The sequence below is a fragment of the Dipodomys merriami genome, unplaced genomic scaffold, assembly GCF_024711535.1.
Source record: "Dipodomys merriami isolate MVZ:Mamm:240054 unplaced genomic scaffold, mDipMer1.0.p SCAF_81, whole genome shotgun sequence".
NCBI lineage: Eukaryota > Metazoa > Chordata > Mammalia > Rodentia > Heteromyidae > Dipodomys > Dipodomys merriami.
In genome coordinates this window covers 1,135,516-1,161,431 of record NW_027206413.1, presented here as the reverse complement: position 1 = coordinate 1,161,431, position 25,916 = coordinate 1,135,516, and the positions used below count along the sequence as shown (strand labels likewise).

The 25,916-nt window shown below is 42.5% G+C and overlaps 1 long non-coding RNA gene across 1 annotated transcript in view; it reads right to left on the bottom strand.

Annotated features, from left to right (window-relative positions):
• LOC138819719 (uncharacterized) overlaps nucleotides 1–24,035 on the bottom strand; it is a 34,583-nt gene extending 10,548 nt beyond the window's left edge. The window contains exons 1-2 of the long non-coding RNA XR_011369586.1: nucleotides 23,952–24,035; nucleotides 22,279–22,373 (exon numbers count right to left, since the gene is read on the bottom strand). This is a non-coding gene — a long non-coding RNA (uncharacterized lncRNA). The remainder of the gene's footprint in view (nucleotides 1–22,278; nucleotides 22,374–23,951) is intronic.
• Between the last annotated feature and the right edge of the window lie 1,881 nt (nucleotides 24,036–25,916).

Here is a 25,916-nt window from a genome sequence, read left to right as displayed (position 1 = left end):
AGGGAGGGAGGAAGGAAGGAAAGGAAGGAAAAAGGAAGGGAAGGAGGGAGGATGACAGATCGTATTTTCAGGGCAGTTTTCTCACACAGAATTCAGAATAAGACCATTAGTGTTAATGAATTTTCCTAACAACAAGTGAGAATCCGACGTGCAGGTCTGCGTGGTGCTTCTGACGGGCAGCGTTGAGAGTGGTTTCATCATGTTGTGCTGCCACCTTGAACTCTTAAAAACTGTCAAATTACTAAACCAAGCATTCCCCAGTTTTGCCAAGGAAAATAAATTCATTTTCCAATTTCCTGAGCTCCATCAGGGTTCAAAACACAAAATAAGCCAAAATTCCTCCTCAGTGGGCTTGCAGTCTTAAGTAGACTATTATTTTGAATGCAGAAAAGCAAATATTTTTTTCCAGAACCAATTTTCTTGCTGACCACATTGAGCATTGAGAAATCAGTGAATACTTTCTTGGGAAAAATTGCATTGGTGGAGGAATTTGGCTTAAGAAAACAGGAAGTGGGTTTCTACTGCTATATAAAGCCAAGAGAATGAGATTTTTGAGGCCACATTGTTGAAGGTGTGTGGGTAATCCCCAGAGACAGAGACTACTTTTTGAAGCTTAGCTGCACCAAAGCCAGGTTTCTCCATTACTTCTCAGCTGAGGACAAAGCCAGGTTAATACCCACGAACTTTTTTTTCTTTCCCTCCTGCATTTCTTTTTCTCTCTTTAAGGAACAGGAGATCAAGTTAGGAAAGACTAATGCAATACTTTTAAGAAGTCTTTTGTACAAACATATTTCATTCATTAGAGTAATGTTTTCCTCAGGCTTGTCCAGGAATAAATCCCAACCTTCTCCCCTTAAGATCTCAAAGACACAGCTGATTTGTTTTCAGTTGGGGCAATGAAAAGTTTAAATGGGAAACACATGTCCTTTTGGTCTAGCTAGGACATGCTAGGGAGCTGCTTGTTCAGAAGGTCTCCACTCAGCAAGAATCTGACAGCCACACAAAGTCTAAACAAGCAATAGCAATTAACTCCTAACTAATAGTTCTTCCCGGGAAGAGAATGGATTTTAATTCCATATAGAACACTCGTGACCTAATGCAAGTTTTGAGAAGGTTCATTGTTTCAAAAAGGAAATGTCGTTAAAAATCTCATTTGTTGCCCTTCTCTTTCTTGGAATACAAATAGTGTAACTGCTCCCCACCCAAATGCGCATGATCCGGCTGCGCCCTGCTCTATGTTATGTTGCCATGTGGAAACTTTTTTCCCTAGCATTTCTTTTACATTTAATTCGCTTTTTCTAATCCCGAATGTCAAACAAAATCAGGTGAGAAACTGGGAAAACCTAAAAAAATACATCATCTTCTGGGAGAGTTCAACTTAACAAAGAGAAGTTCCTGAATCACCAACGTCTCAGGAAACGATGCCCTCAGAGTCAAAGGTTTGAGGCTGGCACTTAACGAGCCCAGACTAGGAGCCCATACAGTGAGAAGGGACCAGGCTCTAATTGGTCAGTACTGCTTGTGGTTGCTACCATGGTTTTGCCCCATGAGCCTGTCCCTGTAGGAGGCTCAGGGTGAGTCATTCTTGAAAATAAAATAAAGATTGTTAAGTTTAATGGCATGAAATATTTTATACAGAGTCTCTGAGTAGTGTTTCAAGAAATAATGGGATTGAGAGCAGAATACATCCTTATATTAGTAATACCAACATGTGATCCTCTAAACTGCTATGCATCTCATTGGATGATTTGAATGCTCCATTATTTAAACACTATCTCTCTAATAAGGTCTTCTGGTGCTTTCCAATGCTTCAATAATAGCCATAGGCTCTATCCTTTTAGTAGTACCAAATAGTTATTCTTTACTAGTTATTAATATTGATATAAACATAAACATAATTTGTTTAACTTTTTTAGGTATTTATAATAATGGGCAAAGACTCTAGCCAAGGTTAAAAGTACTTTAAGACTAACTTAAGGTTATTGGAATTCCTGGGAATTCCCAGAATTTCTTATTTCTTGTTCCCTACATCTCTAAGATTAACACCTCTCAGCAATGGAGCAATAGTCCGCCGTGAATGCAGGAAGAAAAGGCATTCTAGAATGGGATATTGGGCCCCTGGTCTTAAGCACCCAAACAAATGAAAGGTGAAAATGTCTTGAACTTGAGAATGAGAAGAGCTAGAAATACGCTGTCTGCCTGGCCTTCTGGGACTCATCTCCCAGAGGCACATATGTACGGATTGTTAAAAACATCATGTAAAGTTAGGATTGTACTTTATACCATTTAATGTACTCTAGAGAAATAGTATAAATTCAACCAATTATATCACATACAATCTCTGCTCAATTTTATGTGTCCATGTATACATTTGGGAAGGCCAACAACTGGTATAAACATAACTATTATCCATGGAGCAAACATTTTTAGATATCTACCATAATCAGGAATGTAAAGAACACTGGAAGTACTTTAAAGCTGACTGGCAAACTGTAGAAACAGCTTTTGTATATGTCTTCCCAGTCTTCAAAATTGGAGTAGGAGACTCAGGAAATGGTCTGTGACTGCCTCTCTCTAGGCTCCATCTTTAGCAGCCTTTGTTCACAACAAAGCAAAACATATCACCAGCCTAATGGAAAACATGAAATTGGGATCAACCAGAACAAAAAATCAAAGGTCAGGTAGGGCCCAAGAAGTTACCAAACATATAAAGTCATTAGGACATCCGAATCTTCCAGCTTTTCCACTGTCTTCAAATCTTAGTCCCTTAAGTTCCTATGTTATCCTTCATTCCACATCTGTATACCACCTGCATCCTTATTTACTTAATAGTTTTCTGTTCATTTGTCCCATTTTTAAACTTAGCCTTGTCCCTAAATATAATAAACAATAAATTATTGATTGATGTACAAATTGTATTTTCCCTAAAGCACATTTACATAACTATTACATATATCATAACACATTGGTACATAACTATGACACTAAACAAGTGACCATCTGGGCACCATCTCATTTACTGCTGCACTGCCCTTCTGGAGATGAAAAAAGACTCTGTCACTGGGTGTACTAAGCCTGAAGGAGAAGCATCCTGTCTCAAGCAAGTTCAAAGACACGGACCCTACAGACACGCATGCCCTGAATTCAGAGACACGGACCCTACAGACACGCATGCCCTGAATTCAGAGACACGGACCCTACAGACACGCATGCCCTGAATTCAGAGACACGGACCCTACAGACACGCATGCCCTGAATTCAGAGACACGGACCCTACAGACACGCATGCCCTGAATTCAGAGACATGGACCCTACAGACACGCATGCCCTGAATTCAGAGACACGGACCCTACAGACATGCATGCCCTGAATTCAGAGGCCCCAGCCCTCATTGAATACTCTGCTGTTACCTTCCTGAAAGTCTGAATAATTTTTGGACAGGAGATTTCACATTTTAATTTTAATCAATTCTTGAAAATGACGTAGCCAGCCCTGAAGGCACACAGACATATAAAAGTTTGGCAGCAGCACATGGTTCGGTTGTGACACCAAAATTTGGTTTTCATCAACACTTCCTTTCTGATGAATCATTAAGCGTTCAAATACTGTGTAAGATACCTATGCAAGATGAAAAAGGAAATGCTAGGCATTTTATCTAGTATTTCTAATTACCTACTGTAGTTTGTCTTCATTAATGTAATGCAATACATTCTAGGCCTAAAAGATAAACAGGATATTGTGGGTAATTAAAATGTTCATTTTAAAGCAATGGCATCTTGAGGGTAGGGATAGTTGGAGAGGGTATGAAAGGGAAGGACTTGAGCCTTTAAAAGATAGTTATTTTCGAGTATGTGTGTGGGTATGAGGGCCAGAACTTAAGGCCTGGGCACTTTTGTTCTGAAGCTTCGCACTCTATCGCGTGAGCCTCCACTTCCAGCTTTTGGCTGGTTAACTGGAGATCAAAGTCTCACGGACTTTCCTTCCCAGACTGGCTTTGCACTGTGACCCTCAGAGCTCAGCCTCCTAAGTAGCTAGGATTACAGCCACCTGTGTCCACTGAACAACTATCTCTGCGAATGGAGAGCTCAAATAGTATAGTTCTCTGGCAAAATGGAGCCAAAGTCCAACAAAATAAGTGAATGTGACAAGAAATGGATGCTCGCGAGTGGCAGTGTGCTTGCGGGAGGGGAGAGGGGGAGACAAAAGAACAGGGCAAAGAGGGACCGTGCAGTGAAGAATGCACTGTGTGCCACAAAATTAAGAAAAATAAGGGACAAGGTGGGCAGAGGGCAGGCGAAATGCTGACGAGAAGCTGGTGGAATCAGGCTGCACTATACACATACGCTGCTTTGCTGAATGGCGAAAACATTCAATACACATCCTAAAAAATTAAGGAATGTGAGGGAAGGGCTGGGCTGGGGGCTGGGTGGGAATATTTCGGGGGGAGGGAGGCATGGGTCACGGGGTCTGGACTCAAATGGCTTTCTTGAATGATGGCTCCTCTGTGCAACCACAGATAATAAAAACGTTCTCAGTGGACCTCAGCCAAACCTGTCACGGACAACTAACTCTTCAGAGCCTAGTTCCAGCTTCATATCTGACAAGAATTGCCCCTAACCTTTACAATACCTGGGTCACAGTATCCATGGAGACATACATAGTGTGCATTTACACGGACTAATGTTATAAAGCCAGGCTGCAAGCTATGAAATGGACAATCACCCTACCTTGTGTTGACATCCTCCATGTATAACAACCTGAAGAAACAAAGATCCTATGGAGGGTCCTTGGACTCCAGGAGTTTCTTCTCACGCATGGAAGGTGCAGACGGCTGCTCTCCAGCTACCAGTGCCCACATCAGCCACAGCATCTGCCTTGGGGAGCAAGGCCGGTGCCGGCACTTACGTGGGGCCACAGGGGTGGGGCACTTTGGACCCCAGGAAACTACCTGGTGGTGGCAAAGGGTAGGGGCTGGTGCTGGGTGGAACTCTTCCTCTGGTCTACGGTCTTCTCCCCGTGTCTTCGATGGCTGCGGCTGCAAGAGAGCTGAGCTGGCATAGCTTCGCGCTCCAGCCCCTCCTGAGTTCTCCTTTCTCGTGCACCATTGATGTCAGTGTCTCTTTGTCTTCACCTATGTTATTTCCTCGAAACTTCTCTTCTACTTACAGCATGCATATATTAAGAATGAGATGCTGCCCTGCACCGGTGGCTCACGCCTGTCATCCTAGCTACTCAGGAGGCTGAGATCTGAGGATCACGGTTCAAAGCCAGCCCAGGCAGGAAAGTCCATGAGACTCTTATCTCCAATAAACCACCAGAAAACTGGAAGTGGTGCTTTGGCTCAAGTGGTAGCACACTCGCCTTGAGCTGAAGAGCTGAGGGACAGTGCCCAGGCCCAGCGTTCAAGCCCCACGACCAACAAAAAATAAAGAATGAGATACTTATTGAATGGCACCTCCTCTTTGCACTCTTGCAAGCCTCTCCGGCAGAGTTCACTGCTGCTCCCTACTCTCCTGACGTCTGGGATCATACTCAAGTCCAGGTGGGACCTCCGTCCCCTCAGCCATGCGCCTGTCCACCATGCACAGCAGTTCGGTAATGCGATAAACTTGTCTTCCTGCCTGAACACCGCACAGCGCTCTCTTCACCAGCGACCTCTTACACAGGACAAACTGCTTTCCCTGCACCGACCTCACTGTCTGCCTCCACTAGGCTGCAGGTGTGTATACAGGTTGGAGTCGGATCCCAAAGGAGTGGCTGGCCACGCACAGTGCTCCCTCTCACCGAGGTCACCGGAGCGAATGCATGACAGGCGTTCTGGGGACCCATCGAGTGGCAAGCTCCGGAGACGCTTATTCACCTTGCAGCATGACACGCAGATGCAAGCATCTTCTCATTGAAAACTGGGAATCACTCCGTCATCCAGATGTTTGGTCTCCTGTGGATAAATCCCTAGATGATTGATGTAATTTTTCAGTTTTCATTGGAATGATGGCCATTATGTGTGCCTGGCCTTGTGTGCTATTAGCCCTTGGACCTCCACCAAAGGGGTGTTGGATTCAAAAAGCTCTTATTATAGACCCAAACGCTCAGCACACTGGTAATGGGGCAGAGCGTTCCTCATCATATGCTACTTATGTGAGAGCTGGCAAGTTCAGTGCCAAAGGTGACTTCAACTCATCAGTTTCGTTGTCATTATCATTATTAGTACTCACATGTGCACAGCACATTTTCTAGTGAAAGATACACTGACACACATTAGCTGATAAGACGTGCTTTTTTCCCTTCCTTAATTTTTTTTTACACCATGGAATCAACTTTCTGGACACCTACTAAATTATTTTAAAGACGTTCTGCCTGGGGGAGTTTAAAGCATGTACTGTCCTTGGGTTACTGGACATCCTCTTGCTTCGTGGAAGTCGTCTGTCTCCTTAATTTCCAGTTACTTGCCATAACTTGACTTGTCTGCCTTTTATCTCACATTCTCTTCCCTGTGTGTGCACCTGTTGGTGATGTTCCACGACTCCAAACCTGAGCTCCACCTCCCTTCCGTCATTCGGTGATTTAAGGGAATCGTTTGGTCTCTGGGAATCTCAGCCTCATAGCCAGGCGCCGGCGGCTTACGCCTGTACACTCAACTACACGGGAGGCTGAGATCTGAGGATTGGGCTTGAAGTAAGCCTAGGCAGAAAAAGATCTGAGACTCGTATCTCCACTTAACTAGCAAAACACCAAAAGTTAAGGTGTGACTCAAGTGACAGAACCAGTCTTGAATGAAAAAGACAAGGGAAAATGTGAAGCTCTAAGTTCAAGCCCCAGTGTTGGCATATGAGCATGCACACATTTGCACACGCACCCCTCTACACACACACACACACACACACACACACACACACACACACACACACACACACACACACGCTCAGTTTTGCGACTTGTGATTATCAATATCTGCCTTACAGAGAAGTTGTGAAATGACATCAGATAACGCGTGCAAAAGTATTCGGAGCATGACTAACATCTACTCATTTGCCTCACATTCATCTTTAGATGAACCATCTTAGTTGGAGTGTTAAGAAATTGACCTTAGGATATGAGAAAAATAGCAAAAGATTAAAACAAAAAAAAGCCTCACATACACGAATGGTGGTGCTTGTGCTAAGGACGGGGACGTTATTTTAAAGCCCAGCTGCACCATGGGAGGGCTGACACCTCCCAGTGATGCCCGAGCTTGCAGGTGCAAATCCACAGCTCAGTGTGCTCCTCAGTGCCCCTTCCCCTGGCCACCGCTTGCCCGCAGGGAGTTCTAAAGTGAGACCCAATTTTCCATGTGCTCTTATGTGGCTGTCAGGATGGAGGAGCTGGGCAGCATCAAAGACCCAGGCTCAAGCAGTGTGTCCTGGCAGTGCGGTCCTGTACAGCACTCTCCCATGCCGGGCAAGGTTCCTGTCCCCGGGTGCTGGCATCAAAGTTAGCCAGGCAACAAACAGAGACTTGCTCTTCCTTGGGCCGATGGCACGTGCAAATATACCTTGGTGGCCTTTTTCTTTCATAAGCCATTTACATGTTTATAATAGACATCAGGACAATACAATCCAGTGGGAAAATATGCATTGACTACAAGTAAAAATACGCTCGAACACATTTTAATACAAGAAAATATACCAACATAGTTAACAGTGAATGTGATCAGATCGTGAAACTCGGGCATATTGAACCAGTCATTTCTCTCAGCTTCTGGAGAAATGTGAGCTCATGGGCCTTGAAAAGGGAAGTGTAATATACAGAATAATATACAGAGTAATATACAGAAAAGACGCTCCTTCATGAAAACCACTCAAGGGATAGACTAGCTTGCTAAGCCCAGCAGAGTTTTTAATTGCACAACAAAACCACAGGGTGGCTCCGGGAATAACTGCATTAAGAAGAGAAAAGCTCCAGGACTAGATTTTTCTGTGTGCAGCTCCTCTCTCCAGGGAGCTGTGTGAATTTCACTAAACAGGTGACATTAAAAATCAGATGCTGAAACAAGGATGCAGGTTGACCCATTGTAACAATGAGACGTACAAGACACTATGTTGAACAGGAACTTTACAACTTGGTGGGGGGTGGAGGAGGTGGGGAGGTGGGGAGGGAAGGGAGGGCAGGGGAAAAACAAAGGAGGAGGTATCAATGTTCCATAGGAAATGGACTCATCGTCTTACGCATGTAACTGTAACCCCTCTGTACAGTATCTTTGCAATAAAAGACACACATGAAAAAAGAAAAAAAATTGAATATCAGAAATTGTTTCCTAAATGCTTCAAAGACTTATCGCCAGCTCACTTGATTTTCTCACCCAGTGCTGGTGCTGCCCTTGAGGTCACAGGTCACGGGGTGGGGAGGGTGTCTGTGAAATGCAGATCTGAGCTCCTTACGTATGAAGCTCATTTTCCTGATCTGGAAAGGGGGTGAGAATAACTGCTTCAAACAGTCATGACCAGGAAGATAAGCCGCGGGCCAACCATTCTCAGTATACAACAATTCATATTTTCTGTTGTGAACAATTCAACTAACTGAAACTAACTAACATCTAATCAACTCACATCTGCTTCTGTTTTTCATCTTGACTTTTGTGGATGTGGCATCATTTCAGAAAATGTAACGCACTGTGTACAGGTACGAAAAGATCATAAAGAAAAAAGGGCTGGGGGAAGAGACAAGAGAGTAGATAAGAGGAAATATATGATCAAATATGTGATCAAATTATGTCATAGGCGTATATGGAAGTCTCACAATGAACTTGTACCATCCGTGCGCGCTGATAAAAATGCTGGAAAAAAAAACTAGTGGGAATTCGTGTAATATACCAAGAAGTTGGGCCCCTCATGGAAAAAAAGCAGTTTCTGATTTATTATATTGAAAATTAATTTTAGACACTCATATTTTTAGTAATCTATTTATAATTTAATCCAAAAACCTTAACCCAACGGAGAGTTCTTCACGGGCCCCTCTGTCTATTTTGTAGCCGTCATGGCTGTTCGTCACGCAGCTAGATGGAATGGCTCTGTCGTGCCAGGGACATGCTGGCCACTGAGAAGAGAAGAAGAGAAGAGAATCTGGTGCTGGCAAAAGTTGCTGCCCACTGAGACTTGGAGAGCCCGCCCATTTCTGAAGGCTATGAATACCCATGGGTGGAGTGGAGTCCAATCTGGGGCATGAGCACACGTTCTTGGCATGCCGGGGGTAAATAAACGCATGTGCGTGTGTAATAGGATCAAGTGCCCGAATACGTGCTTATCTGCTATATTAAAGCTGAGCACAGCAGGGAGAGACGCTCAGGGATTAGAGAAAACACTTTTGAGTTGCTGTAGAAAGAGCAGCTCTGCTCAAATGTGTTCTTTAAACATGTATCCACCAACGACACACATCGAAACTGGCCTCCTTAAAACAGATGCAGCATCAGTATTTAGCCAGCAAGTATTAGACCTTTCAGCACTGTGCCAAAATGGCTGGGGAAAAAAAAACTTTACAAAGAAGAAAGATCTATCTGAATTCATAGCTTTGAAGATTTCAGTTCACAGTCCTTGGTTCCATTGATTCCTTGGTGCAAACACATCTCCTCGGTCAGGCACACGGATGAACTCCACGGTCAGGCACACGGATGAACTCCACGGTCAGGCACACTGATGAACTCCACAGTCAGGCACACTGATGAACTCCACGGTCAGGCACACTGATGAACTCCACGGTCAGGCACACTGATGAACTCCACGGTCAGGTACACTGATGAACTCCACAGTCAGGCACACTGATGAACTCCACGGTCAGGCACACTGGTGAACTCCACGGTCAGGTACACTGATGAGCTCTGTGGTCAGGTACACTGGTGAACTCCACAGTCAGGTACACTGGTGAACTCCACAGTCAGGCACACTGATGAACTCCACGGTCAGGCACACTGATGAACTCCACAGTCAGGCACACTGATGAACTCCATGGTCAGGCACACTGATGAGCTCTGTGGTCAGGTACACTGATGAACTCTACAGTCAGGCACACTGATGAACTCCACGGTCAGGCACACTGATGAACTCCACAGTCAGGCACACTGATGAACTCCATGGTCAGGCACACTGATGAACTCCACGGTCAGGCACACTGATGAGCTCTGTGGTCAGGCACACTGATGAACTCCACAGTCAGGCACACTGATGAACTCCACGGTCAGGTACACTGATGAACTCCACGGTCAGGTACATTGATGAACTCCATGGTCAGGCACACTGGTGAACTCCACGGTCAGGCACACTGATGAACTCCACAGTCAGGTACACTGGTGAACTCCACGGTCAGGTACACTGGTGAACTCCACGGTCAGGCACACTGGTGAACTCCACGGTCAGGTACACTGGTGAACTCCACGGTCAGGCACACTGGTGAACTCCACGGTCAGGCACACTGATGAACTCCACGGTCAGGCACACTGATGAACTCCATGGTCAGGTACATTGATGAACTCCATGATCAGGCACACTGGTGAACTCCACGGTCAGGTACACTGGTGAACTCCACGGTCAGGTACACTGGTGAACTCCATGGTCAGGTACACTGATGAACTCTGCCCCTATGGAGCTTTTCCAGAGACGGACAACAAACGATACTCACAATAAAGAAGTACAACAGAAGGTAAATCATGACTATGGAAAAAAGAACAAGGAGAGTCAGAAACTGACAGGGAGGGAGCAGATTGTAATGCTAACTAGAAGAGTGTATGAGAGTCAGGGGAGGTAAAGACTTAGTGAACTGCCTTAGGAACCACCCAGGCATTGTGAATGACTGAAGGAAAGGAACACAAACACCTCTGAGAGCTTACAGGGAGGCCGTGTCTCTGAAGCAAAGGAGCGTGGCAGACAGTGACAGAAGGTGACATCAGGACGCTACGCCAAGGCGCCATCTTCACGGTGCTCCTGAGGCATTCTTGGCCTTAGCTTTACTCCAAGTGCAATAGATAATCTCTAATCATTTCAAATAGAAGTGGGCTCCACATTAGCTTTGTTTCCCAACGTAGTTTGTTTCCCAGCATAGTGGTGATGCTGGAGATAAGAACTTCTTAAGCTCAGAATTGTTGACGTTTTCCATCAAACAGTCCTGTATGTTGCAGGGTGTCTTACGCACGGTCAATTGGAGCGTCCCTGCCCTCTCCTTGCTAGAGGCCAGGATCTCTTTCAGTTGTGATAATCAAATAAGAAATACCTTCGGATATTGCCAAATATCCCTGGATGGGAGTGTAAAAGTTCAGCCATCCATCACTCCTTGGACAGGCTAACAAGAGGCAAGGATAGAAATGGGGTAAGAGTTTTGGAGGCTACAGTGATGATCCAGCATGGAGATCCTAGAGCTTAGACTACGGTGGCGGCAAAGACGAGGAGCAGTGGAGAGACTGTGGAGGGAAAGAAAAACAGACTTCCTGAGATACTGGATGTAGCACATGAGAAAAGAGTCAGGCATGACTCAAGATTTGGTCTGACCACGTTGTTAAAGGATGGAATTGCCCCGCACAGAGTCACATAGCACATTTAGAGGAACGGATTTGAGGATATCAGCCAAGAAATTTAGGGGTTTGGTTTGAGACAGTTTGAGTTTAGATAGTGAAATGCAGATTTTACGTGAGTGACAATAAGGAATGATTTTGAAGCAATGTCACCAAACGTAATTGGTAATGGATCATCTCATGTACATGGGGGGAAGACACATTTGTGGTTATTAACTGCTTCTGCTCTCTTGCTTTTTCAGCACAACTTTCACACCATCCACAAATACAGATTAACTCATCTCCATGCCTTTACCTTAATATTCCTACCCAAGAACATCCCCTGATGTTCAGAAACCTCCAATAACAGAGGTAATATTTTTGCTCTACCTCCATACCTTCCTCCCCTGCTGAGCAGCCTTTTCTCCACCATGACTGCAGACAAAGCGTGACCTTCCTGCTTCTGCGCAAAGCCTTGTCCATGCTCCTCCCTCAGCCTGTGCTGCTGGTTTCTCCAATTGAGTCAATCCAATGACATTACATATAACATATTCAATACAAGTTTAGCCTGTTTCCCATGGTGTTTTCATGTCTTCATATATATATATATATGTATATATATATACATATATATATATATGATTATTAACTAAAACAAAAAACTATTTGTACATCTGTCCTACTAGTTTCCTTTAAGTTAAAATGTTAGATTAGATTTAAAATTACATAGTCTAAAAATGATTAATTCTTTGTTTGCATGTCCTTTTGATCAAAAATTAAATATCAATTGTCTTAGCAAAAATAAGCAGTGAATTCTACCGCATTGTCTACTATGCCTTTTTAAATGCTTAATAAATATTAATTGATTGAGTAAGTGAAGAGGAGAATGAAGGCCACACGGGATGCGTACTACAATTTTTTTTTTTTGGGGTCCGGTCGTGGGGCCTGAACTCTGGGCCTGGGCGCTGTCCCTCAGCTCTTCAGCTCAAGGCTAGCGCTCTACCACTAGAGCCACAGCGCCACTTCCGGCTTTTTTCTTTTTGCTTATGTGGTGCTGAGGAATCGAACCCAGGGCCTCATGCATGCAAGGCAAGCGCTCTACCACTGAGCCAACTTCCCAGCCTGCGTACTACAATATTTTTTATAAGCTAAGTATGTGCTTATTTAAATGATTCATTTAAGTGGTCTTATTCCAATAGCATCCCTGCCAGACTGGTAACTGCAGAATAAAAGCAAGTGGATTTTGACATCAGCGAGATAAAATGAGCAGTTATGAGGTAAAGAAAAGAGAACTAGCCTGGAACCAGAAGCTCCAATTTCAAGGACAAACTGACTGGCTGGCTTCATGACTTCAGCCACCTTGAAACATCTCTGCACATCAGTGTCCTCATCTAGAAAATGAGGTATTTACATGAGGGGATGGCCGCCGTCCTTTCCAATGCTAACACTTCATGATTCTAAAATGCTATGAAATCATCAGGTTGCCGTCAGCCTCGAATCGGCTTTGCCAAGGAAGGCCACTTGTGAATTGCTAGATGGCTAATAACCCTGACTGGACAATATAACTGTTCACGAGAGAGAAGAACAAATTAGAATTCTTCTTTTCTTTTTCCAAGGCCAGATGATTGGTTTTGCAAACCATGCGCTGCTCTTAGCTAAAGTCTCAGACAGTTTCATGCCCAGTTTCACTCCGAGGGCATATGTCTCCATCTAGATGGAAAACGTGTACCCAGCTCATTTCAGAGGGTCAGAGAAACGCACATCTTCTTAAACCTATATGGAAAATGTGACATACTTCAGGTTGACCTCCAATGAGTGTGCAGGGAATCAGTTCTGAAACCCTGAGAAATAGGGAAAAAAATGACCCTGCACAACTTCAACCAAATTAGAATTGATATTTGTTGCAGAGCCTGGAGACTTGCCTCCTGGCAGAAGTGGATTTTCCCAGTTGGTTGCAAAAGTCTAATGATATAAAACAACAGCTGGCCTTGTAATTCCTAATAGACTACATCTGCCCTGATATTTGAGAAGGACCATGACAGCATTCCCAGGGGGAGGTGGCCAAGCCTCAAAAGATAGCTTCATTCCTTCAAAGAAAATCATACATTGTCCTGGGCCTACCCGTAATTGTGCCCACGGGTGAGGAATCTGGGAGTCACAGAGAGACACAGGGAAAAGAAGAGCAAGTTTGCATTTTCTTGAAGCAACACTGACTGTCTCAGATTCAAATGATTAGTCCACGACTGATTAAGATTTTTTTTTTCCATTGCTGCAAAAGAAATGACCTAGCATAATGGAAATCCAGGGGATTTACAGGCAGGTGGCTCTTAGCTTAACTAGTAGCTCCTTAATTTACCAGCTAAGTGGTTTTATGGGAGTTGCTTAACTATCTTTCAGTGTGTTTATTCTTCTGTAAAATAAGAACTTAATTCTATTGCATAGAGTTATGAAGAAGTGGGTATCAGGGTGGATAAAACATGTAAGACACTTTGTGCTTAATAGCTTCTCCTTTGATTTTATAAAGAGTCCATGGCTGTGATACGATGTTGAGGATGACCTGAAAGGTGGTGTTTTAAACCTAAGAATACAAAGCTAAGCAGCCCCGTTCTCAAGTGAGCATCAACTACATGCAACGTGTAGGTGTTCTTTGGAGAAGTCAGAGGGACCAGCTTCCTGATGCGTTCCTGAGCAGTCTCAGAGGGCTTGGTGCTTAGAAGGGTTTCTTGCTTAGATTACTGTTACGCTGTCAACGCCCCGAGAAGCTTAATAACTTTTGAGTCAGGGCCTTACATTTTCATTTTGTACTTGGTCCTGCAAAACACTTAGTCCCGAGACTTAGAAAGGAAATTCAGTGCTATGTGCTTGCTTGTTCAAATTTATGGGAAAACAAAAGCACCTAAAGGGAGGCATTATTTTATATTATAATAAGAGTAGGTATAACTGGGAGAGTGGCTGAAGAGGTCAAAGGCCTGCCTAGCAAGCATGCAAGCCTTGAGTGCAAAGCCCTGTATCAGAATGGAAGGAGGGAAGGAAGGAAGGAAGGAAGGAAGGAAGGAAGGAAGGAAGGAAGGAAGGAAGGAAGGAAGGAAGGGAGGGAGGGAGGGAGGGAGGGAGGGAGGGAGGGAGGGAGGAAGGAAGGGAGGGAGGGAGGGAGGGAAGGAAGGAAGGGAGGGAGGGAGGGAGGGAAGGAAGGAAGGAAGGGAGGGAGGGAAGGAGGGAAGGAGGAAGGAAGGAAAGAAGGGAGGGAGGGAGGGAGGAAGGAAGGGAGGGAGGGAGGGAGGGAGGGAAGAAGGAAGGAAGGAAGGAAGGAAGGAAGGAAGGAAGGAAGGGAGGAAGGGAGGAAGGGAGGAAGGGAGGGAGGGAGGGAGGAAGGAAGGAAGGAAGGAAGGAAGAAAAGAAGGAAGGAAGGGAGGGAGGGAGGGAGGGAGGGAGGGAGGGAGGAAGGAAAGACATAGATATTCACTTTGGGGCTTTTGATTTCAAAAGATAAAGTTAATTTGGAGTGAGTTTTGTGGAATTCAAATGAACAGATGGCTTATTTACATGTGTCAACATAGAAAGTTAGTTTTTAGTTCAAAGGATAGCCAGAATACTCATATGAAAGAGTTCCCTGACCACAACGAGCAAGGGGCAGGGAAGCCTGGTAGTTGAGCACGCTGTGCAACTAGACTTTCTGGGCTGCATCTCAGCTCTGATTACTAGTTATTCCAGGAAGTTACTAAACTACAAGATGTCTCATTTGTCAGCTGTAACATGGGATAGCAGCAAATGGGTTGTAGGGAAGATTTAGTAATGCACCATGCACACAAAAAGCACAAAAGGGGGTGGTAGTAATCTTACTGGGTTATTAGGGTGATTTGCTAATTTATCGAATACACAACTCGCAGATCACTGACACACATGGAGTGCTTGTTAAGTATAATTTGTTATCATTTAAAAATGTAAAATCCAGAAAAATTCTTGGAACTACTATCTACTTGCCGTTCTCAAGGGATCTGAAAAGCATTCAGCCTAAAATAATACAGATAACTTTGAATTTTATGGGTATTATTTTACAAATACTAGAATCATATGCACCTGAGAGCAATGTTTGCACATTTTAATCCCATAAAATGAATCTTAATAGATACGTTAACAAATGAGAATAAGCATTGCCATAGAAATCATTCATTTGTGTTTGTATGCATAAACTATATAGTCCTTTAACTGTTATCTATTGAGTACTTGTCATATGTCAGGTTCTTGTTCAAGTGAAGATTTTTTTTGCCTAAATGACTCATCATCTATTAGAGCTATAGACCTGGGAACAAGAAGTTATTGTTGCAGTCTGAACATGTGTATGAGGGATGAATGCTTGGTATCACAGAGACAAAGGGAGAGATTCTTAATTCATTCTCGAGGCACGAGAGGGTAAGAGAGCCTTCAAAGAAGAAGGGGGATTTGTGATGCCACCTAAGAGGTGGGGACAGTGAGAAGGAAGTCTTGGGATTGATTCCAAATGAAGGGCAGAGTTCCATATGCCTGGAATGTGGAGTGTGACGCAAAAGGACAGAGTCAGAAGAACGGCTGAAGGGCTACGTTTGTAAGGCATGCTGGCAGTTACGGCGTTATCGGAGGGGCAGACCGAGCCACTGAATTTTAAGGAATTGGAGATAGGGTTCAGAGTTTAGAAAATGTTTTCTGACTGCCATGAGTAGTTGATTGGATGAGGGACATTCTCTATGCAGGAAGATGGAAGTCTATGGAATAATCCAGGTAAGAGATGATAAGACTAGAACTAAGGTCGCAATAACAGTAATTATAATAGGTAGGGCAGTCAACAGCTAATGAAGAGGGAGACTCGTCAAGACACTGAAGAAGAGGGAGAGAGAAGGGTGGGAATGATGACTGGGCTTCAGGTTTGGATGAATTATAGGCTGGTAATGAATCACTGTTACACGGTTTAAGAAGAGTAGAGTTGGGAAGAGAAGGATTAGGTAGGAATGAATTGGGTACAATTAGGTAGTACAGAATTTAACCTGGGACGTGATTATGTTGAAGCAGCTTTATAGACTAAAATAGAAATATTCAGTAGGCAGGTTCCTAGTTTGAATGTGGGGTGAGAGATCTTGTTTAGGAAAGTATTTTGAGAATCATTAGTAGAGGGATGAAAAGGAAAGTCATAGAAGGAAGAAAATAGGTTTAGTGTAAAAAGTGGTTACAATCTAGCCAAGACCTAGAAACAGACAAAGATAAGTAGAAGAACTCACAAGACCAAGAAGCAAGGAAACCAGAAGAATGTTATATCAAGAATTGGCAAACAGCTTAAAATATCCAAACACACAGAAGCATCAAGTAAGGAAAGCCTTGCCACATGTCCCTTAAAGTCTGCGAGAAAGACACCGATGACGTTGCTAAGACAGTTGTACTAGATAGCTTCAAAGCTACCTGGCATATCGTTGAATAATAAATGGAAAGCGAGGTAGACCAGAAGGACTCATGTAGATAGTGGCGACTCAGACTTCATCTGACTACACACACTAATAAGAATGATGGATATTCTCGCAAGAAAGAGAGTCAAAATCACCCCTGTCCCATACCTACTCTGTCCTAAGGCAGGAGAGGAGATAGGAAGTCTAACTGGCATGTAAATGGAGAGACGCACTGGGGATTGTCACAGTGGTGCTCTGAGTCATTCCGGGAGGAGAACCCAGCTGAGCGGAGGGACCGGACCTGACGGGGACTCCGGAAGCAAATCAGATCTGGTGACTCAAAGCCTGGGAGGCCGGAAGGACTTGGAATGTGTACGGGAACAGTTTCATTTTTTATTTTTTTTGATTTGTGATACTTTTGTATTGAGTAGCATCAGAAGACAACGTTTGATTTTGTCCCTTTTCATAGTGTTAACGTGATAGTATTCCAAGAATTGCCAAGTTCCTTGGCAATTTTGCCTAAGATTGGAGAGCCCGTAGCGTCATTATTTCATCAAGGGTGCCCAAACGTTGGTCTACCTCCCATGTGTTGAATAAAAACAATTGTTTTTATTTAAATAAAGGAATATTTCCTTCCACACACATTGCGGATACCTGAGGTAGAGTTCTCTCAGAAGAGATGAATTAATGCTCCTGTTCTTCCTCCAGGAAGAATGAACTGCAATTAACTCCAATTAACTGCAATCTGTAAAGGCCAAAAATTGGAAGTTTTGCTTAAAAGTATCTTTGTGAACTCACTGATGTGGCTCAAGTGGTAAAGTGCTAGCCTTGAGCAAAAGAAACATACTCACTACCTTGCTCATGTGACTGTAATCCTTTTATACAGTATTTTCACAATAAAAAACTTAATAAAAAAAAGAATTTTAAGGATAGTGCCCACACCCTGAGTTCAAGCCCCAGGCCAAGCACAGAATTAAAAAATAATAAGAGTGGAAATGAGGGAGTGGCAATGGGGCTGGGTGGTAATGAGCAATGGAGAAGGTATAAAGCAGAAGTTGTAGCTCAGCTTCAGTGGCTCACCCCTGTCATCCGCGCTACTCAGGAAGCTGAGGTCTGAGGATGGTGGTTAGAAGGCAGTCCGGGAGGGAAGTGCATGAGACTGTCATTTAACTCCCAGTGTTACACATCATTTCCTCATATACTTTCTCTGTAGCCTTTTTAGTGTTGCAAATACACACCCCACATACACACATCTGTGTAATTTAATGCCCCATTGGTGTCATTTTAATCTTTGTAATTATTTTCCCTTGTAGTTAATATTGCAGAGTTCTTATTTTTATGTCTTCAACCTCACTGATATTTCTTCTGTGAGGTTGCATCTTTCATTGTGTCTTATTTCATCCAGTGTATTTTTCATTTCAGCATAACTTCCATTTCTAGAAGTTGATTATTGTCAGTATCATCCCTTCAGTATTTCTAGTTACTTTTTTGGATATGTGGAATGTACTTGTGATAACTATTATTTTGTACTTTCCTAATAATCTTCAACATATATTTGTTTGGGATCATTTTTTATTTAAGAGTTCATGAGAGGTCATATATTCTTGCTTTTTTTTTTTACATCACAGTCTGAATTTCAACTTATTGGGTGCTACAAATCTTTACATTCCTATCGAGAGCCTTGAAATTTATCCTGAGATACTGCTAAGTTCAGTGGAAGTGACTTAAAATTTTGGAGTATTGTTTGTTTAGGTTGGTACAGAAGAAGACTAATGATTCTGCTTCTGTAAGGCTGAGACAAGCCTTCTCTGAATACTTCACTCAGTGACCTGTAAATTCTGAGGTTTTTGTCATCTTCCTGGTGAGAATAGGCACGATTGTCAGTTCCTCTGTGTCCCGTGGACTGATATTATTAATCCCGCGTGTCGATCTTCACTAGTGCCAGCTAAGTGGTAATCTTACACCCCTGTTTTCCGTGTGCCACTTCGACTACAGTCTCCTTTCTTTGCAGCCTTTCAACTCTAGTCACTTGACTTGAAAATTCTGGCTGCCTTCATTTCTCACCTTAGGAAGTGCTCGAGACATTGCTGTTTGGGCTATTTCCTTAAAAACTTTTAAGGGAATAAATTTAAATAATCCTAAAATTCATCTTGTTTATAGGGAACACTGTCTTTGGTCACTCTGCAGTCATTGTCTTGAAAATCATTCCATGTGGAGTGCCCAATGTGTTTTTGGTTGTTTCAAGGAAGAGGGTGAAAGTCTGGTCCTCATTAGTCTACCTTGGCCAAAAAGACAAGTGTGGAATTTAGACTTTCTTTTAAAGGTTATTTCTTTGCTCTGTTCAGTTATGATGACTAAAAAATATACTTTCCCAGTAAACAAGCAACTGGGTTGATTTTTGTCTCCACTACAATTCTTGATTAAGGGAATCAGAATGGTTTAGTTAAATAATTGAGTTGATGGTTTGGGTCAGAAAGAAAAAGTAAAGTTATCTGGGAGCATTTTGTCAAAATGGAAAGCGAGAGTTCAAAGTCTAGTTGAGATATGTCAGGAGGAAGGCATTTTTATGGATCAAATCATCTTTGGAAATGATCTTTCTATAGCAACGGATATTGTGAAAATTGGTAAATAAATGAAAACGAGCACATAATAATTTTACAAAGGACTATAGTTTCCTTCTAATTTGTGAAAGAAAACTTTTCTTTTTAGATAAATGCACACTAATAAACATAAATTTTATATAGTTAGAGAGACATTTCTACCATTTTTAACTCCATAATGAAATTATTGGGTGCTGTAATGACGATCAAATGTACTAAGACCATTAGAAGAAATATTTGGGAATGATATATGATATACTTGGAGCCAAAACATGAAATTTCTAATTACAAGGATTTTTAAAACCTAACAATGGAAATATCTAACTCCTACCATTTTAAGTCCTAAAATTTGCTATTATCAGAAACAACAGAGTCTGATTTTATGGGTCGCTCGATGCAATATAATTCAAAGCACACCACATCCTCTATAATGTGTTTGTCTTGGACATATTTAACCTGAAACTCATTTTCCCAGTAAACCAAACTTTCAGTTTATATCAATATAAGAGATAAAAGAAGCAAGAAGTATGACATTTAGATGGAAACCCTCAGCCAGCCAAATTTTGATTGTGGGATTTCAATGAGATGACTGGTTCCATTTCTTTAAAGAGCCAGAGTGATCAAAAAGAAAAATATATTGAGTGGGTACCAGTGGCTAGCACCTGGAATCCTAGCTACTAACCTGGAGGGTTGAGGTTTGAATCCAGCCCAGGCAGAAAAGACCGTGAAACTCCATCTCCAAAATAAACAGTTAAAAAGCTGGGCTGGAATTATAGCTTTCAGAAAAGCTGAAACATGTTTGTCAGACGGCAGGGAGGTGAAAAGGAGCAGAACCACAAGTAGAGAGAGGAAGGGTGGGAAAAACAGTCCTAATGCTCAATGCGCACATGCGAAGCCGGAACGGTCTAGCTTGCTGGAGAGGCAAGGGGGATGCATCGCATTGTACTTGCAAACTGACATGTGGGATTGAAACACTTTGTGCAGCGACATAAAGGTAATGAAAATAACGTTCAAAAAGAAAAAGGAAAAGACGGCAATGCCATCCTCAATCAGTAAACACTAAAATACTTTCATTAGTAAACATTAGAATTAAATGATGGAATTTTTGCTTATGAAAAAAGCAAAAAAAAGATACTTTGTTGACAAGGTGGAGATATTTAGATATGAACTAGGATTATGTTATACGGATAGTTTATATTTGAATTTTTCTAGGGCAATGACAATATTGTGGTTAGCTAGGAAAATATTCACAAAACATGGTGTCCACATATGGCATTCTGATGCATGATCTAAGTAGTGTGACTAATCATTGAGGAAAGAAGAGACTAATAATGGTGCTGAAACAGGGTTAATTCATGAACTGGGAGCTCTGTCTCAAACCACTTACAGGAATCAATTCGATAGATCCAGAAACAAAAGGCTGAAAAAAGGTTGTGATGGGAAGAAGGAGAAAAATCAATAGATGGAGCTGTTTTGTGGGAAACTTGATTTTTTAGCAATAGGATAAATCAGAACATCCAAAAGAATCACTTAGTAGAGGCTGGGAGTATAGCTGACGCAGCTGAGATCCTGTCTAGCAAGTATGAAACTCTGAGTCTGGACACCAGTACTGCCAACAACAACAACAATAACAGCAATAGAAAAAGCATCTACAGATACAGACAAAAGTTAGAGCATCCCTTAGCCACAAGTTAACTAATTGCAAAGGGGTTAACTAATGAAAGAAAGGAAGGTGAAGTGTGCAGGATTTGATCGAGAGAGATGGTCTTTTTTTTTTTAATATCCCATTGATATGTGTGAAAATGAAACTCACAGGTACATCATCAAAGTGTTTGCTCGGCTTTATGGATTTTACCTTCAAGTTTCAGAAGCAATTTTAAGCCAAAGGGATAAATACTGTAGTTAAATATCAAACCCGAACTCCTCAAACTCAGCGTAGTCATCTGTACACAGATGTAAGAAAATATATACAATAGCCAGACATCTGTCTATTGGAGAGAGAATTCTCCAGTGAGCATCATTTGCTTTCTTGCCTGCTATTGAGGTCACATTTGTTTCCCAAATCTTGGCACCGATACACTACCTTTAAGCACAGGGACCTCAGGAGACCAAAAGTGGCATGCGTGTTCTGGTGCCGCTGCAGAGAAAGGCTGGTTCTCCAGTGAATCGGTCTGGGTTCACATTCTGTGTACGCTTGCTGTGGAATCTTGTTCAAGTTACTTGGTCTCGGAAGCTTCACTTCAATCAAGTGGGGATTCTATTAGTTTAGTTCAGATTCTTTGGTTGCAAGTAATAGAAATTGACTTTGGCTAACTTGAGAACAGGAATTCAGGAGGAAAATGTGGTGCAATCCAGGAATCAGAAGACAGTTGTTTACTAGGAGGAGCAGAGACGAGGATTTCTCCAGAAATCCAAGACGCAGGGAAGGTAGACAGGTTTTGTGTTTTTTGTTTTTTCATTCTAGCCTCTGGATATGTAATATTCAGAAGTTTTCACCTTAAAACTATTTCCCAGTAATGCAACCCTTCACACGCACAGATGACTATTGTTCAACCATCTTTATCCTGAGAGGTAGTTGTTTAGCCTATGCTATTTGTAAAGGCTTCAATTGATGGGTTAGTAGGTCACATGACCCTGAGATTAGTCTGGTACTGATAGGTTTTAACCTTGATATCTATAAAGTAAAAACACTACTCAATGAAAGGTTGAATGGTGTTGAACTTGACTATTTCAGGAAAGCGTATTGGATTCTTACCTTACATCAAAAGTCAGCTAGGGCCAGGGTAGTGAGTGCTCTGTGTCTGGAATCCAGCCACTTGAAGGTGGAGATAGGAGCATCTTGGTTTGAAGCTGAAAGAAACAATTGGGACAAAATATTAGCAAGAGCTAGCTCAACAAACCAACTAGTCACGATGATACATTCCTATCCCCCTGGCCACGCAGGAGGCTGTAGGGAGGAAGATCTAGGTCTGATGCTGTCTTTGGGCAGGACCCTGACACACGACCAGAAAACTGGTGTGCAGAAGGTCTGGAGATGTGGTTCAAATGGTAGAGTGCCTGCCTTGCAAATACAAGGCCTTGCCTTCCAACTCCATTCCTCCCCCTACGACAGGCAAAGCACATTCGAAACATACTCAAAAGTTCATACACAGTAGGAACCATAAGAAATAAATCTGGAAGGAACTTCTCAGGAGAAACCCAAGGGTGGGAAAAGCCTTTCAGAATGTCATCGATGTCATGGGTGACATCAATGTGACGGCAATGAGATCTCCCTTCTGTTCAGGGCACAGGGCAGCTCAGGTGCGACCCAAGCACAGAAGCTGTGGCGTGAATGGGAATCATGTATTTAGATGCGCTTAGCTGCATTCCGAGTCTAAAACACTGAATTCTCCCCCGAATCTTCTCAGAGTACGCTCCCGACCCCCACTTCTTCATACCCAGCAGAGAACCGTGCCAGACATTTTATCCTGCTAAGATTTATTTCCAATTTGAATCTTGGAAACTGCACACAGGCATAATTATTTTGGTCAATCAAGGAGAAAGCTTACTCTGTTTCAAAACAAGTCATGCAAGGAAAGATTTAAGGAATTTCATTTTAGCCTGAAGATGTGAAATTTAAACTTCCACCGAAGGAAGGACGCTTTGGGGGAAATGTTTAGAGAAAGTCGTGGTGTTGGCCAAACGCCTTCTGAGTGACTTATTCTGATGTCAGGTATGTGGCGAGCGTTTGTGAGCACCTCGCACTTGGCACCGGGCTAGGTCTCACAGTCTCGAGTAACAAGCTGATCATCCACAGATTTTATTCTCCTTGAAGTGTTTAGATTGCATTCTACCAGCAACTTTGTGGCCATCAGTCAACTTACACTTTTCAAATTTATCTGTGGGTAAGGACAGAAGGCTGAGAAAAAAATTTTTTTTCTTAGTTTTTAAGTCTTTTAGTCAGAATATTTGGAACGGGATGAATTTCCAAGAGAAACAAAGATCTAAGCTTGCGACTGTAGTCACTGCGACAGAATTCAAACCCTGGTGTGTCATCTGACTGTACTTTAAAAAATTAGTGCTCTTACAGTGTCACAAGGTGAGAGCTTCTGCCAAGAAAAGCAAGACCAAGAGAAGATAATGTTGCAGTGAGGTATGAAGCCAACTCAACTGAATAAGCTCGCCAGTATTAACGGATAAATTTAAATGGAATCCCAACCCTATTAGCGAATTGATAAGTCATGTCACAGGTTTGTACATATCCGTCCATTCAGTAGGGCTTAATCTTATTTGAGATGCAGTTAACTTCACCATGTCTATTGATACAGCCTGGAACTGGGTTCAAGAACTAAACCACATAACTCCATTGTTCAGGGAAGAGTTTCAGGAATATCTCAAAGCTATATGTACAAATACATATAATCCCTTGAAAAAATAAATGTGGCAGACCTGAAAAAGAAGGTAGATGGGTACATTAGCGTTCATTGTCTACAGCAAAACAATGTGGTCCCGTTCATCCTGACATCCACCAAGAAATCTGGATTATGGAGACCATCTATAGAATGTAGCAGATGGAACATTAAGTCACAATTTGATAGAACAGGAAGAGCGGTGATGAGCTTTAGGAAAGAAATAGGGGTCTACGTGCAGCACTGGTTGAACAAGTTGAAACAGTTCAATGCAACCTCAATGTGAGCAACTGCTAGAGAATAAATAGCAAAACAGGAATGACGTGAATAATGAGAGATTCGACTCTTCCCAATTATACCTAATTCAAGAGGGCTGTGGGTAATGATGCACAAACGGTTTACACTTTCCAGTGCCTATGAAGGATTCAGTGCTTTCAGAGTAATAAATTCAAGTTAATTATTAGGATGAACTTTCAGACAGCATTGTTTGTTTTATGTGTGGACAAAGTGCTCCCGGCGTGAAGAAATGGAGAGCATAAAGCCAAATATTCACTGGCTGAAACACAAGTGACATGTGACTATTGTAGTTTAATTCAAGTAACAATATACAGAATAAAAGCTAGCCATACAAAGAACGCCAAATACTTAGGGATATAAGTAGATAGAAGACAGAAGACAGGCATTTTTTAGAATGCAATATGAAATAGAAATGTATGATAGACAGATGAGTCGTCTGCGTCCACTTAAGTCAACAAATATTTATTATTTGTTCCTATCAGAATAGCTGTGTGGCTAGACACTTCAGAGGCTATACGAATGAATGAAATATAAATCTACATAGTAAAGAATTAGTGTTTTGTGAGAGGACAACTGGACACATCTCAGCCCTGAGGTAAATTGGGGGTGTGAATGAAGGACACGGGAACAATGACCAGTCCTGTTTCCCAGGCCAGGGCGGCCCTCCCGCTCATCCAGCTACCGGGCTCACCTCTGAGAAAAGCCGCGATTGCAAGTTGGCGTGTTAATTAACATCCTTGATGGAGGGGTCCAACACATTCTGAAAATAGTTCGCTTTGTCCCTTTAAGTTCCTTCGCACTTCAGATTTTTCCATCACATTTGTTGGAATTTAACGCTTCTACGTTTTCTTACTTCCAGTTTTGTGTCCTTGACGGACTCCTTAAGCAGATCGATCATTACCTCTCCTGTCTCAACGCCTCCCAAGGCCAGTTTCTATCCAGATCTCACGAGCCTCACGGCGTCTCCACGCTTCGCTCTCCCAGGTCCAGCTACCTTTCAATTTTTGATTCTCTTCTTCTCTATACTTTATGAATCTAGCTACCAATAAGTGCTAAGTACCACGCTTACTCAACAAACCATTATTCTTGTCTCCATGACCATGTTTTCCCTTTCACAACTGAACCTTCCTTTTCCTTTGCACATTTGTGAACCTCTTCCCACACATTAGCTGGAGCAATAGTTTAGAAACAGTCACATCAGAGCATTGCTGATGTAATTGACTTCCTCTTGTAAAGACCTAGATGGTGTCCGCTTGACTCCTCCCAAACTCATGTTCAAAATTGTCATCTTAATGGAATCCAGAAGAGGTATCAAGAATGGTATTAGAGAGCTATTAAGCCGAGAGGGCTCTGCCTTCATGAACGTACTGATACTATTATTTCTTTCTCCTTATGCGATCGATGATGAAGATCCTCTCCAAATAAAGGTTCCTTTGTCTTGAACTTCCCAACCTCCAGAAGTAGGAAAAATGATCCAGCTCATTATAAATTACTGTGGTATTTTGTTATAGCACTTCAAATGGACTGAGACTCTGTGATGTATCTTTCATTTCATTTCATATCGCTTCTTGTCCAGTGCATTCAATTCAGAGAGTTTTATCTTCTGTTCTCCACCACACTACACTTGTTGCCTGTTTTTGCTTTAGCTGGTTGCTCTGGCTATAATGCTTCTCCAGACCTTTATTTGGCTGGCTTTTCTGCCATTCGG